General features: G+C 45.3%; 1 non-coding gene across 1 annotated transcript; it reads left to right on the top strand.

The window, feature by feature from the left end:
* The first annotated feature begins 674 nt into the window (after nucleotides 1–674).
* On the top strand, nucleotides 675–749 carry TRNAS-GGA (transfer RNA serine (anticodon GGA)). Its single transcript has one exon. It is a non-coding gene; the product is annotated as a tRNA-Ser (tRNA).
* The last annotated feature ends 372 nt before the right edge of the window (nucleotides 750–1,121 follow it).

The following is a 1,121-nucleotide window of genomic DNA, read 5'->3' as shown; positions in this document are numbered from 1 at the left end:
CCCCACGTGAGAGCAGCCCGCAGCTCTGCCCTAGGGCAAAGCTTCTCAGGACCTTGTCATTAAAGTTCTTTGTCTGTCTGTCTGTCTGCACCTCGAAAGGCCAGTGCTATGACTGCTGCATCCATGGTACAGGCTGAAGGGTTACGAATGGAGGTTGTTATCACTGTGAACCGATTGAAGGCCACTATTGTGAATTTGTCTGCTGCCACTTTACACGCATTTGTGTAGTATATGTCTGGATTTCTTTCATACTTCTTTAGTAAAGCCTTTGATTGCGCTTTCCTGCTTTGGTGGTGTTCCGTGCTCATATTCTTTGGGATTGGTGAAACTAGAATTTTCTCTCTTGTTTGTCTGGGTAGCGAAACTGTTTTTTCCCAGCCATACTGCGCTCTCAGGGCCACCTTTTGCAATAGGGCCTTTCCTTGTTTTGTCGAATTCAGACGTTCTGTCTGAGGCGTGACCACTGCTGTGGCATGTTCTTCATATGTGTTGTGAATACCAAGAGCCTCCAGATTTTTGGCACTTGTGTTTTTGGGAGCCCTAGCTGCCCTGATGATGGAGCTCACTTTAGACATGTTCTGCAGACTTTAGTTCTGCTGAACTACTACGTCAAACACTTGTCTTTGCTTCGTGTGTTGTCGACAAATTCGACTTCGCCCTGCCATCTGCTAGCCGCCTGGTTAGCTCAGATGGTAGAGCGGCTGCCCCGGAAAGGCGGTGGTCCCGGGTTCGAGTCCCGGACCAGGACGATTTTCTTCAACTCTGAGGCTTTTCAGGAACCCGTATGGGCTTCCTTTGTAGCAATTGCTATGAACGGGTGGATGTCTAATTTTCCCTTTATTAATTAAGAAAAAGAAATTGTATGCTGTAACTGCCTGAAATTTATTTCTAATGCACAAACTTCTGTGCATAGACAATTTGGTACAAGAAAGTGCTGGTACAGATTTCCCAGTGAAAATGCATGCATGCAGTTTTAAGCTTATTTCACAAAACTGATAAAATGAACATAATTGTGTGCACACACTGCATGCCTCCATTTAACACAGAAACAGGCTGGCTGTTTGCATTGTTCATGCTGCATAACAGTAATTTGCCGCCTTAGAAATAATGTTGCTGTGGCA

The sequence above is a fragment of the Dermacentor albipictus genome, chromosome 7 (assembly GCF_038994185.2).
Source record: "Dermacentor albipictus isolate Rhodes 1998 colony chromosome 7, USDA_Dalb.pri_finalv2, whole genome shotgun sequence".
NCBI lineage: Eukaryota > Metazoa > Arthropoda > Arachnida > Ixodida > Ixodidae > Dermacentor > Dermacentor albipictus.
The sequence above is the reverse complement of the archived record's forward strand: the minus strand, read 5'-3'. Positions and strand labels throughout refer to the sequence as shown.